Genomic DNA, 14,393 nt, shown 5'->3' with positions numbered 1-14,393 from the left:
ATTGAGGCATAGGCAAGCTTTGTTCCCAAATCATTATCTGTGTGTGCGTTTTCACATCGTTAAATGTGCATCCTGGCAACACGACAGGACCCCCCCCCCCACCACTCACTTACCCCCCATTGCCGATGTAAGCCAGCGATGCACAGATGGACGCCCCCAGAGTTGGGCCGCCTCACTCTCATCTGCTTCATTCTTTGCATGTCTTTACAAAAATGTGTCCTGCCATAAAAAAATTGGGCGGGGCATGTGTCGGCGGGCGTGGGGGGGGGGCGGTCCAACACTGTAAATCTCTGCATTGAGGCTTCATTACGTATGCATACGCACACACTCTCTGCTTGGCATGGACATGTGTGTGGATATAAATGTATGTGTATATGGGGGGAGCGGGGGTGGGGTGCCAACCGGGATACCACCCCCTCCCCTTCCCCCCCAACTGGAGGTGACTGCTCTCTTTGGGGGTTGATGGAAGTCAGGGGGAAACGCCAAAAACACAACAAAAGGGAAATGCATCTCCAAAAAAATCTAAACAAGAAGGAAAAGATGGCGCTGGATAATTTTTGATATTACTGAGCAACCGAGCTGAGTTCGATCCCACCCTGTGTGGAGTTTGCATGTTCTCCCCGTGCATGCGTGGTTTTTTTTTTCCCGGGTACTCCGGTTTCCTCCCCCATTCCAAAAACATGCTAGGTTAATTGGCGACTCCAAATTGTCCATAGGTATGAATGTGAGTGTGAATGGTTGTTTGTCTATATGTGCCCTGTGATTGGCTGGCCACCAGTCCAGGGTGTACCCCGCCTCTCGCCCGAAGACAGCTGGGATAGGCTCCAGCACCCCCGCAACCCTTGTGAGGATAAGCGGTAGAAAATGAATTCATGAATAAATGATGTTTTGTTGTTTTGCAAATTTGGAGTGGTCAGACCGGAGCAGGAGGGGATAGAAAAGAAGAAAAAAGAAAACAGACAAGGGAGTGCATTTTTTGACAAAATGTCTAAACAACGATGCCACAACGATGCTACTCCCGTTTCCTCCCACATTCCAAAAACATGCTAGGTTAATTAGCGACTCCAAATTGTCCATAGGTATGAATGTGAGTGTGAATGGTTGTTTGTCTATATGTGCCCTGTGATTGGCTAGCTGGCCACCAGTCCAGGGTGAACCCAGACAGCTGGGATAGGCTCCAGCACCCTCCGCGACCCTCGTGAGGATAAGTGGTAGAAAATGAACTAAATGTTTTTTCAGCTTTCTTTTTTTCTCCTAATTTGACTTTGTTCTTGTAACATTGTAATATTTTCTCGTAATTTCAACCTTTTTTTAATCATATTTCTGCATTCATATTGTAAAATTCTAAAAAAAAACAAAAAACTAATATAATAATTTGAATGCTGAAAAAAATATTATACAATTTATCGACAACATTTTGGTATTCCAATAATTGGGTTTTTGCAAAATTTAAACATTTGTACTTCCTTAGTCATCCATGAAAGCAGACCTGAATGCATTTGCTTTGGTTGTCTTACATTTTTAACCGTCTTACCCTCCCAGATTCAGATCTGGGTCTCTTTTGGCTGTGTGTTTTGTTTTTTTAGTTATTTTGTATTTTCTCCAGTAATCATCACGAATCATCCCTAAGATTCATGGTGGGTGGAGACCAGTCATTTATTCATTCATTCATTCATTTTCTACCGCTTTTTCCTCATGAGGGTCGCGGGGGGTGCTGGAGCCTATCCCAGCTGGCGGGGTACACCCTGGACTGGTGTCCAGCCAATCACAGGGCACATATAGACAAACAACCATTCACACTCACATTCATACCTATGGACAATTTGGAGTCGCTAATTAACCTAGCATGTTTTTTTTTTGGAATGTGGGAGGAAACCGGAGTACCCGGAGAAAAAAACCCACGCATGCGCGGGGAGAACATGCAAACTCCACACAGAGATGGCCCGAGGGTGGAATTGAACCCTGGTCTCCTAGCTGTGAGGTCTGCGCGCTAACCACTCGTCCAAAAAAAAAAAAAAAAACAACAAAAAAAATAATATAATAATTTGAATGCTGTAACAAATATTATACAATTAATCGATAAAATTTTGGTATTTTTTCAAAATTTAAACATTTTTACTTCCTTAGTCATCCATGAAAACAGACCTGTTATCTTTGAAAACGAATGAATGAATGAATGCATTTGCTTTGGTTGTCTTACATTTTTAACCGTCTTACCCCCCCCCCCCCCCCCCCGGATTCAGATCTGGGTCTCTTTTGGCTGTGTGGGGCTTACCTTGTTTTGTTTTGTTTTTTTTAGTTATTTTGTATTTTTTTCCAGTAATCATTATGAATCATCTCTAAGATTCATGGTGGGTGGAGACGAGTCAGTCCCAGTAAATAATAAACATATATACGTATATATATATATATATATATATATGTGTATATGAATACATTATAAAAATGTACAAGATAAAATTAATGACAGCAGGGAGTTTCCCTTCAAATGTGAACATTGTGTACTCCTTCTGCCCCAAATCTATGTAAGCCCTCCATTGTGTGGGTCTGCCTTCTTTGGCTAGTTATGTGACCCTTTTGGTACACTTGGAAGGATATAGACACCATGTGAGCTCACTATTTTGACTACACACACACACACACACACACACACACATAGAATGTTTGCTTGGGCCCGCCCTCCCTTTTTGTGAATTCCTTCTTCAATAATGGCTTCTTTTGTGTGGAAGGTCATATTTGTGCAGTATTTTTTTTCCCCCCAGAGCTTTTGATCACTGTCATAAAGTGAGTGTTTCAAGGAACCAGTTTGGGACGTCGATTGGTCGTGTTTGAGCGCCGCAAGGTGTGTTTTTATTTTTATTTTTTATTTTTTTGCCTTGCTCAGAGGCCGAAGGTCAGCCGTTTAGTGGATTGTGTCGTTTGGGAGGATTTGTCCAAGAATGCGTGCTATGTGGATGTTCTTGTTCCACATGGCTGAGCCTCTCAATGGGAACACAACTGAGGGAAAGCGGTAAAAAAAAAAAAAGCAGTAATTTCAGGTAAGCAGCTGAGGTTTTGTGTAAGACAGCAAAAAAAAACAAAATGTTGTTGCTTGAAATGTATTAAAAAGGGCTAACTAAGTAATTAAAAAAGTAAGTATATGTAAGTAAAAAAGTAATTCATTAATAAATGACATCAAATACATACTTAATTATACGTATTCCCGGCTTTAAGAGGCATTTTCAAGCATTAGCATGGCTAAATGAACTAAAGAAATTATTAAAAAACAAATGCAAAGCAGAAGTAGCATTCTAATTATGAATGTAGTAGTCTACGTCGGCCACTAGGGGTCAGTAATTGTATGGGGAGACAGGCACCACGTGTCATTGTCAGAACAGACAATTTTTTTAATTGCAATTTTTTAATTGCTCTCACAGCAGCTACAATAATAGTTCTAAAAATGCATATATTTATAAAAAAGGGCTAAAAATATTTAATTTAAGAAATTAAAATTTTGTAATTAAAAAAATATAATATAAACCTAATATAATATATATTTGATTATAATAAACAATAATAGTTCTAAAAAATGCACATATTTATAAAAAAGGGCTAAAAATATTTAATTAAAGAAATTACAATTTTGCAATAAAAAAATTATAATATAAACATAATATAATATATATTTGATTATAATAAACAATAATAGTTTTAAAAATGCATATATTATGCATATATTTATAAAAAAGGGCTAAAAAATATTTAATTAAAAAAATTACAATTTTGTAAATAACAAAATTATAATATAACATAATATAATATATATTTGATTATAAAACTATAACAGTTCTAAAAAATGCATATATTTATAAAAAAGGGCTAAAAATATTTAATAAAAAAATTACAAATTTTTTATTAAAAAAATTATAATATAAACCTAATATAATATATATTTGATTATAATAAACAATAATAGTTCTAAAAAATGCATATACTTATTAAAAAGGGCTAAAAATATTGAATTTAAAAAATTATAATATAAACATAATATAATATATATTTGAGTATAATAAACTATCATAATTCAAAAAAATGCATATATTCATAAAAAAGGGTTTTAATTTTTTTTTTATTTTTTCTTAATTTTATTAAAAAATTATAATATAAACATAATATAATATATATTTGCTTTAATGTATTTTTCTAATACATGATTTGCATTGAAGTAAATCATATATTTTCATTGATTAAATGTTACAAATATTATTATTAAAATAATATTTAATTTAAGTTCACCCAAAATATGATGTTGTCTATATTATATGTATATATAGTATCTCCACACTTTAGGCATACCCTTGCAATAATCTGCAATTGATTTAGCACACTCAAAGTCTCACATTAACGCAAAGCATGCTAACAAAGCCCCCCCCAATCCACCCTCCACCCCCAGTCCGCCTCTGCGAGAATTAGCTCCTAATGAAATTAAAGCCAGTGTCACCCGGACGTCCGTGAACAATTAATTACTATTAAGAGGCACCTCTTGCTGCGCTAACGAGACAGTAAGAGAGCTGAGCAGGCGAGGCCGAGTCGGCGTGAGCCTCGCTTGTTGGATGGACAGTATTCGTTGTCATGTCAGCGGGGGGGGGGGGGGGGGGGGGGGGGGGGGTGCGGGGGGGGGTCCAAACTTTGCATGTTGGTTTTGCATTAACCACAACGCTGTCATCGCTGTCATTTGGTTCATTACTGTACATAAAACATACCAAACCGTCATGGCGGCACCCTGACTAAATGCCCTAAATGGTGGATGTGTTCATTGATTTGTTGATTGGCAGCCTCCATATATTTCCATTAGCACCATGACTGTGGCGTGGCAGCGGTTGCCATGGCGTTTAATTTGTCTCTACCAGAGATCAGGTGCTCGTCTGTGATGAGCGTTCACAGAACAATGGACGCTAGGCGGGGGAGGGGCTTCTCTGCGGGCTTAAAAAAAACATAGAACAAGCACTTAGCGGAGCATCCAAAAATAAGACGCTAACGCCCTCGATTCACCTTCTGGACTGGGAGGAAACCGGATGAAAAAAAATATTTAAGAATTTTTTGGATTGAACGCCGGTCTCATAGCTGTGAGATCGGCACGCTAACCACTTGACTACCGTGCAGCCCGGCAAAAAATCATTCATTCATTCATTTTCTACCGCTTATCCTCATGAGAGTCGCGGGGGGTGCTGGAGCCTATCCCTGCTGTCTTCTCCGGGCGAGAGACGGGGTACACCCTGGACTGGTGGCCAGCCAATCACAGGGCACATATAGACAAACAACCATTCACACTCACATTCATACCTATGGACAATTTGGAGTCGCTAATTAACCTAGCATGTTTTTTTTGGAATGTGGGAGGAAACCGGAGTACCCAGAGAGGGTGGAATTGAACCCTGATCCTCTAGCTGTGAGGTCTGCACGCTAACCATTCAACCACTGTGCAGCCCCATTTTGTACAATAAAAACGCTAAAGGCAATCCTATGTGAAACCCCAGTTATCATACGCCACAGTTTTGGTACAAAAGTTTGGGACGCTAACCACTCGACCACCAATCACAGGGCACATACGTATAGACAAACAACCATTCACACTCACATTCATACCTATGGACAATTTGGAGTCGCTAATTAACGTAGCATGTTTTTGGAATGTGGGAGGAAACTGGAGTACCCGGAGAAAACCCACGGAGAGAACATGCAAACTCCACACAGAGATGGCCGAGGGTGGAATTGAACCCTGGTCCCCTAGCTGTGAGGTCTGCGCGCTAACCATTCGACCACTGTGCAGCTCCATTTTGTACATTAAAAACGCTAAAGGCAATCCAATGTGAAACCCCAGTTATTATACGCCCCAGTTTTGGTACAAAAGTTTGGGATTGAACTCCTAGCCAAACAACCATTCACACTCACATTCATACCTATGGACAATTTGGAGTCGCTAATTAACCTAGCATATTTTTAGAATGTGGGAGAAAACCCACGCGTGCACGGGGAGAACATGCAAACTCCACGCAGAGATGGCTGTGGGTGGAATTGAACCCTGGTCCTCTAGCTGTGAGGTCTGCGCTCTAACCACTCGACCACTGTGCAGCCTCATTTTGTACATTAAAAAACGCTAAAGGCAATCTTATGTGAAACCCCAGTTATCATACGCCACAGTTTTGGTCCAAAAGTTTGGGACGCTAACCACTCGACCACCGTGCAGCCTGGCAAAAAAATCTATCAAATCAAAATTGTTTGTGAAATTATTTGACTTTTTAATGCATTGTCTGTCCCGTATCGGCGTTGTGTTGTTGTGCTTTCTGCTTTGCGGTGATTTTGTGTGTCCCGTAGAAGCATCCAGGCTCGGTTGTGTTGTTAGCATTGTTCAACTCCCAAGCATAATGGCCTCCTGGCCCATTTGCTCTGCTCCATTTGTGTGTAAAACCAGCAAAGGTCTCCTTGTGGTCACTGAGTGCTGCCGCCTTTTCCACTAAATCCCTTTGAGGACAAAGCAGACCAAGACTAACGCTGACAGGGTTTTTTTTTTTTCGAGAATATCTTCACTCGAGGTACACACACGCACACGCTCTTCGGGTTTGTTCATTTGCGTCGGCGCTCGCATCAACGCTCATCCCGCGAGTAATCTGATTACACCTTTAAAGAGCTCGTTAGCGAGGACGCTCGTGTGCCTTTTTTTTTTTACATTTCCTGCAACTCCCAACAGAGTGAGACATCCTCTTCTTCCCCTGTGGATCCTTTTCACGCCATCCTGTCACCTGCACGATTGAAATATCAACTGCGATGACGGCGTGAAAGCGGCTGCCGCGGCAGACAGGAAGTTGAATGACTCGCTCTGCGTTCTTAAGATTCAAAATAAAACGAAATAAAACGATGATGATGGCGAAGTTTTTCTCGAGATGTTCGGTTGGATAAGTCAAACAACCATTCACACTCACGTTCATACCTATGGACAATTTGGAGTCGCTAATTAACCTAGCATGTTTTTGGAATGTGGGAGGAAACCGGAGTACCCGGAGAGGGTGGAATCGAACCCTGATCCTCTAGCTGTGAGGTCTGCGTGCTGACCACTCGACCACTGTGCAGCCTCATTTTGTACATTAAAAACGCTAAAGGCGATGATGATGATGGCGAAGTTTTTCTCGAGATGTTCAGTTGGATAAGTCAAACAACCATTCACACTCATTTTCATACCGATGGACAATTTGGAGTCGCTAATTAACCTAGCATGTTTTTGGAATGTGGGAGGAAACCGGAGTACTCGGAGAGGGTGGAATCGAACCCTGTGAGGTCTGCGCGCTAACCACTCGACCACTGCGCAGCCTCATTTTGTACATTAAAAACGCTAAAGGCGATGATGATGATGGCGAAGTTTTTTCTCGAGATGTTCGGTTGGATAAGTCAAACAACCATTCACACTCACATTCATACCTATGGACAATTTGGAGTCGCTAATTAACCTAGCATGTTTTTGGAATGTGGGAGGAAACCGGAGTACTCGGAGAGGGTGGAATCGAACCCTGTGAGGTCTGCGCGCTAACCACTCGACCACTGTGCAGCCTCATTTTGTACATAAAAACCTTAAAGGCGATGATGATGATGGCGAAGTTTTTCTCGAGATGTTCGGTTGGATAAGTCAAACAACCATTCACACTCACATTCATACCTATGGACAATTTGGAGTCGCTAATTAACCTAGCATGTTTTTGGAATGTGGGAGGAACCCGGAGTACCCGGTGAGGGTGGAATTGAACCCTGGTCCTCTAGCTGTGAGGTCTGCGCGCTGACCACTCAACCACTGCGCAGCCTCATTTTGTACATTAAAAACGCTAAAGGCGATGATGATGATGGCGAAGTTTTTCTCGAGATGTTCGGTTGGATAAGTCAAACAACCATTCACACTCACATTCATACCTATGGACAATTTGGAGTCGCTAATTAACCTAGCATGTTTTTGGAATGTGGGAGGAAACCGGAGTACCCGATGAGGGTGGAATTGAACCCTGGTCCTCTAGCTGTGAGGTCTGCGCGCTAACCACTCGACCACTGTGCAGCCTCATTTTGAAAGTGGCTGCCGCGGCAGACAGGAAGTTGAATGATGTCGGTTGGATTGTATGCAGTGTGTTTACATTGCTGACAAATCTGGAGCCGATTTGGATTCGGTCTCTGATTAGTCAGCAGTAGTTTGAGCTTCACAGACCATCACGGTTTTGTACACACATACACACACACACACACACACACACACACACACACTTGAGTGTCGGTGACAAAGGCAGCTGTGTGAAGGCCGGGCGAGCTTCAGGCTCTCAGCCTTCCTCTGTCACCCTCACTTAGGTGTCAAGCCCAGCGGAGCGTGCACGCACACATGCACGTGCACGTGCACACACACACACACACACACACACACACACAGCTACTAGCAAAGGGTGAAGGTCAAGCTAAGATTGCTGTCACTCCAGTGAGCGTCAGGAGAAATGTCACTCACGTTTTAAATCTTCCTCTCCCAGCTTTTATTGTGAAGGCGGTCAAGTCAGCATCCTTTTTGAGTGACATGTCTTTATTTTGACTTTGTGGTTTTATTTACTGTATGTTTTGCTTTTTTTAATAATAACGCTTTGTTAAATGTAACCATGGAGGAATGATCGCAATTGTTGTTTTTGTTTTAAATTTATTTTGTTTTTGACTGAACTGAATTTTACAACAGTTCAGTTGTAAAATTTGGAGTTTTTCCTTTAAATTCCCATTTTTTTTTCTCATAACGATATGATTTTCATTTTTTAAATTTTTTTTACATTTTATTTTCCTCATAAAAATGATGACTTTTCCTAGCAAAAGTGTAGCTTTTTTTTCTAAAATTAAATACAGCTTTCTTTTAATTTTAAATTAAATTAAATTAAATTAAATTAAATTAAATTAAATTAAATTAAATTAAATTAATAAACTGTGGAGGAGTGATCGCATGAATTATGTGACATCTTTATTTTGGTTCCTACAGTATTATGAAACTTTGTGGAAAAAGTAATCGTGGAGGAGCGATCACATGACATCTTTATTTTGCTTTCTACTCTATTATAATGTGAAATCTAACTATGGGGGAGGGACTTCAATACAAGTGCCGATTTTCGTGAGCCCAATTCCTCGCAGTCCACACACACACACACACTGTGCACGTACGCGTTTGTGCCCGTGTGGACGACCTCCCCACTCATCTCTCCCACAGCTGTCAAACTAGTGTTACGATGGTTAAGGATGTTAAAATACGATTTAAAACACGGACTCTACACGCCGTAAAGGCTTTACGATGGCCACAGTTTGACCCTGGAACTGATGAATTCTTTTTGCATCGTTTTCTGCGGGACAAATTAGTCACAGAGGTCGACCAACTTGTTTTTTAGACCGCCGCTGTAATTGTTTACATGCTTCAACAAAAGATGGTCAAGAGTTTTTTTTTTTTTCCCTCTCGACACTGCACAAGTTACCCCCCCCCCCCCCCCCCCCCACATGAAGTTAGTTCTTCAAGGCGTGATTCACTTCTCCGAGAAGATGCTGTGCACGTGTGCACAGAGTGCAGCTGCAGACACTTGAGTCTCAGACTTAATTGAAGCGTGGGCGCAGACTCCATATTTGCCGGCGTCAAATGTGATGTGTCGCTTTTATTTTTAACATAAACGCCTCCTCCAGCTAATGTTGCCGCTGCTTGCGCTCCATCCCGTGTGTGTGTGTGTGTGTGTGTGTGTGAATGTGCGGAAGAAAAAGTATTTCTAAGAAAGAGATATGAGCTGGAATCTTGTTTTTAGCCTTGAAGGAGGTTCTTTATTTTGGTTCTGCATCATAAATCAAAGATGTTTTCCGCCTCCTTTGTGGTCCGATGGTTAGTTTGTCCCGTTGTCGCATTTTCGAGACAACGGCGAAGTCAGTGTGTGCGACGCCGAAGAAGATGGACGAGGGTGCGGGTTCTAGATTTGTGAGGAAGGAAAGTCGCTCCATCACATTCCGACTCGGAGGTTCTGTCTTATCCCGGTGAGATACATCACTTTGCTGCGCTTTTATTGTGAAACTACTTGTTCACATGCTAAGGGTGAAGGTCATGTTTAGCATCAGTAAAGGAATGCAGGGGTCAAAGTTCACTGTAAGAGAGTTTTTGCTTCTGTTGCAAAAAAAATAGTTCTCAAGTTTGTGGTCGTGTGTGTGTCCTCGTTTGTTATAGAGGATCTTTTTTTTTTTGTCAGCACTTCATGTTCTCCTATGTCCTCCTCCGAGACGGTGCGTGTAACATGTTTTCCGCGCTACATTAACACGCCGAGGCTTCAACGGCAACCCGCAACAATGGCGTCTCTGTGCCGCGATGATCACGTTACACGATGTGCACCATCGAAAGAAACCACAAGAGCCACCTCGTGAAGATAATCAAAGGCGAACGAGGAGACGGGAGGCAGCCGGAACGCTGGCCTTTGATTGAAGGGCTGTCATTGAAGAGGCGGCGAGAGAGACGTTAGAGGAAGTCAAGTTCCATCGGAAACGTCTGATTCCAGTGGAGTAACGCAGGAGGAACACAAAAGATGTTCTGGTCGAATATAGACAAACAACCATTCACACTCACATTCATACCTATGGACAATTTGGAGTCGCTAATTAACCTAGCATGTTTTTGGAATGTGGGAGGAAACCGGAGTACCCGGAGAAAACCCACGCATGCACAGGGAGAACATGCAAACTCCACACAGAGCTAGTGGAATTGAACCCTGGTCTCCTAGCTGTGAGGTCTGCGCGCTAACCACTTGTCCACCGTGCAGCCGACTTAATGACGTATTTCAGTTAATTTTGCCATTTTTTTCATTCATTCATTTTCTACCGCTTTTCCTCACGAGGGTCGCGGGGGTTGCTGGAGCCTATCCCAGCTGTCTTGGGGCGAGAGGCGGGGTACTTCCTGGACTGGTGGCCAGCCAGCCAATCACAGGGCACATATAGACAAACAACCATTCACACTCACATTCATACCTATGGACAATTTGGAGTCGCTAATTAACCTAGCATGTTTTTTTTGGAATGTGGGAGGAAACCGGAGTACCCGGAGAAAACCCACGCATGCACAGGGGAGAACATGCAAACTCCACACAAAGATGGCCGAAGGTGGAATTGAACTCAGCTCTCCTAGCTGTGAGTTCTGCGCACTAACCACTCGTCCACCGTGCAGCCCCATATGCAGTCATGGGAAAATATACATAAATATACATAAATAATAATAATAGTTGCAGGAACCTATCCCAGCTGTCTTCGGACGAGAGGCGGGGTACACCCTGGACTGGTGGCCAGCCAATCACAGGGCACATATAGACAAACAACCATTCACACTCACATTCATACCTATGGACAATTTGGAGTCGCTAATTAACCTAGCATGTTTTTTTTGGAATGTGGGAGGAAACCGGAATACCCAAAGAAAACCCACGTATGCACAAGGAGAACATGCAAACTCCACACAGAGATGGCCGAGGGTGGGATTGAATGTGCTGTGAGGTCTGCGCTAACCACTTGTCCGCCGTGCAGCCTCACTTTTTTTCCACCTCTTCCAGAAAAATTCTAGTTAATGAGTTGTGTGTTTTTAACACTGAGGTGTGTCCCGGCCTATCAGGGGCACTTTGGACTGTCCCACCTTTGGACTGCCAGGAGGGACACTTCAAGGATTTTAATGTCAACACACACACACACACAGTTACTTGGCTGTGTGTGTGTGTGTGTGTGTGTGTGTGTGCACGTGAAGCCAATAAAGGGAACATGCCTCTAAATTAGCGATAATATCTAATATTAATGCAGGCAGCCTCCTCTGCTCCTGTGTGTCAATATTAGACTGGAGAGACCCGCCCCCACTCTTTCTTGTGGACTCCATCACACACACACACACATATACACACACATATACACACACATATATATACACACATATACACAAAAGCAGCAATAGCATAAAATTATGTACAACGAACCTTTGATTTTCAAAAAGGGAAATATTTATGATCACTTGTTAAACCTCAGTGTGTGTGTGTGTGTGAGTGTGAGTGTGGGTGGCCGGGTGGGGGAGGGGGGTCGGGGTGTAGGTGTGGGGGGGGGGGGGGTCAGTGACATACAGATATGTCAGATATTGTTCCAGGCATGCTCTCTGAAGGTTAGCACTGCTTAATCTTGTTGTTAAGTAAATCTTCCTGTTTGTGTGTGCACCACCTTGTGTGTGTGTGTGTGTGTGTGTGTGTGTGTGTTCTTGCATCACGTGCGCTATTAAACTCAGTACAGCACGTTATCCTAAATGGCTGCTGCTCTCAGCTCCGCCGCAGGCTGCTTAAATTTCTAAAAAAAAAAAAAAAAAAAAAATCAGCAGATCAAACGACAACAACAAAGCGTTTTGTGTGTCGAGCTGGACTCCTTTCATGCTTTCGAGTATTTATTTTATGCTAACATTGAGCTTGCGTGTTTTGGCTTAAACCATTTGGTAATGGTAATGCTAATGGTTTTATTTCATTTGAACATGCATCAGATTACAATTGAATGCATCACATAATCAGTTCACAGTTCCACATGTCCAAAAGGAGTAGGAAGAAGCAAAGCTTATTAAATCCTACCCCTCCATCTGGTACTTTTACAATCAGTAACTGTTACATTTGTTCACTTCCTGCTTTCCTAATATAGTTTAAGTTATTTTTATTTTATTGTATTATTTTTGTATTTTTAATTTTTTAATTTTTTTCATTATTTTTTGTCACATACCGAAGTATGAGGTGATATAATATATATGTTTTTTTTTTTAAATGTTAAATTTTTTTTTTGCCACGTACCAAAGTAGGAGGTGATATGAGCATCCAATGACATAATGTGTACCATAGCAACCGTTAATATAGTGATATATATAGCACATCATGACTGGTTCAAGACTCTTCATCAACTTGTTATTAAATCCTACCCCACATTTGTTCACTTCCTGTTTTCCTAATATATTTTTTAAAATTTAATTTAATTTAATTTAATACAATTTTTATTTTTTTTAGTTTTTTGTTACATACCGAAGTACGAGGTGTATTTAGCAAACATCAACTGCTTGTATTGTTTCTTGAATCGGCTCATCGTTGTGCATTGTTTGGGCGATGGTGCAAAACTGAAAAGCAACACAATAAAATCCCGGTCAATCCCCCGTATACACAATACCCAGGTACGTAGCATCATGCTAGCATGCTGGTGCAAACGGTGTTGTTTAGTCATGTCAACAAGCAGCAATTGTGCACTGTCATGTTACTATATTGTGTGTGTGTGTGTGTGTGTGTGTATTAGCAAATAGGTCAAAGTTGAGTTCACTCATGTCCAAATGAGACGAAGACGATCTCAGAGAAGACAAAGAAAACGAGCTTTGTGAGCGGCCCGGCAGTTTCTTTGTCCTCCCCCTGCGGCTCGACTTCATGTGAACATCATATGATAACAAGAGGCCTGAGCGCGCGCACACACACACACACACACACACACAGAGTCCAAAATATGTCTTTGATTTGACAGCTGAGGGCCCGGGGCCCCCTGACCTCGTTAGCTCACCCACATTTCAGCCAATCCTCACAGCTGGCTGACGGCGGCCGGCAAACAAAAACACGTAAACGTCGGCGTGTTCCGTAAGAAATTTCTCCGTACCAACATCCACCCTGCCCCCACCCCCAGCCCCCAGTACATGTCTCCTTAAAAGGCCACGCCACCCGAAAGGTCAAAGCACGTCTTTGTAACGGCGGAAACCGCGGGAACTCCGATTGATGGACAATGGATCAACAATTGATTGTTCCAAAAGGGAGGCCCATGTGATACACTGCAATGTTTACGTTTGAGTCGTGAGTTAGTGGCCGGGTCTCACTCTTCCTTTTTCAATTTGTGCGCCTTTGTCATCACGTTTGTGTGTGTGTGTGTGTGTGTGTGTCCTGTGCCAAATATCTCAATACGTCTATTGTCGGAGGGAGAATCGCTGGTTTCCGTGACGACAGCGCTGCAGAAATAGCATAAAAAGAAGGTAAAGAAAGAGCTGATGAAAAAGCTCAAGGTTGAAGATGTCAAAGGACTGCTTATTTTTTTCCTCCACCAAACGGCCAGGAACTTTTAGTCGCTGTTAAGCGGCGAGTGATGTTGACACATTTGCACATCGTGATCGTTACATGTACTTATGAACGTCTTCCATTACCAACGTTTTGTTGAATTTTCATCTAAGTCGGAAGTACTTATGTACATGTACTTATGAACGTCTTCCATTACCAATGTTTAGTTGAATTTTCAACTAAGTCAGAAGTACTTATGTACGTCTTCCATTACCAACGTTTAGTTGCATTTTCATCTAAGTCGGAAATACTTAT

The 14,393-nt window shown here is 41.9% G+C and overlaps 2 protein-coding genes across 3 annotated transcripts in view; one reads left to right on the top strand and one right to left on the bottom strand.

Moving 5' to 3' along the window:
- lcor (ligand dependent nuclear receptor corepressor) overlaps positions 1-14,393 on the top strand; it is a 62,416-nt gene that overhangs the window by 7,889 nt on the left and 40,134 nt on the right. The window lies entirely within an intron of this gene.
- Positions 1-14,393, bottom strand: part of LOC131100709 (MORN repeat-containing protein 4-like) — a 68,393-nt gene that overhangs the window by 25,845 nt on the left and 28,155 nt on the right. The gene's annotated exons all lie outside the window — the stretch shown is intronic.

Source organism: Doryrhamphus excisus, linkage group LG9, assembly GCF_037039965.1.
Source record: "Doryrhamphus excisus strain RoL-2023G ecotype Guam linkage group LG9, RoL_Dexc_Guam_v1.1, whole genome shotgun sequence".
NCBI lineage: Eukaryota > Metazoa > Chordata > Actinopteri > Syngnathiformes > Syngnathidae > Doryrhamphus > Doryrhamphus excisus.
This window is presented reverse-complemented; position numbering and strand designations above follow the sequence as displayed.